Genomic DNA, 248 nt, shown 5'->3' with positions numbered 1-248 from the left:
TAATTAAATAATGTAATATACAATCAACATCAAATCATTAATATCTCAATCTCACGTTAGATAAGCTGATTGATTGTATCAAAGAACAAAGATATATAATTTTTTGCAAGAATTTTCAAGGGGAAATTAAATGACTAAGGACAAGAAAGAATAAGAAGAAGAATGAAGGATGGTATATCTTTGTCTTTGCAGGCCAAAGGTATGTCTCAGAATTAAAGGCACAAAAATAATAATAATAATAATATAAT

This window comes from Arachis ipaensis, chromosome B01 (assembly GCF_000816755.2).
Source record: "Arachis ipaensis cultivar K30076 chromosome B01, Araip1.1, whole genome shotgun sequence".
Classification (NCBI taxonomy): domain Eukaryota; kingdom Viridiplantae; phylum Streptophyta; class Magnoliopsida; order Fabales; family Fabaceae; genus Arachis; species Arachis ipaensis.
The sequence above is the reverse complement of the archived record's forward strand: the minus strand, read 5'-3'. Positions refer to the sequence as shown.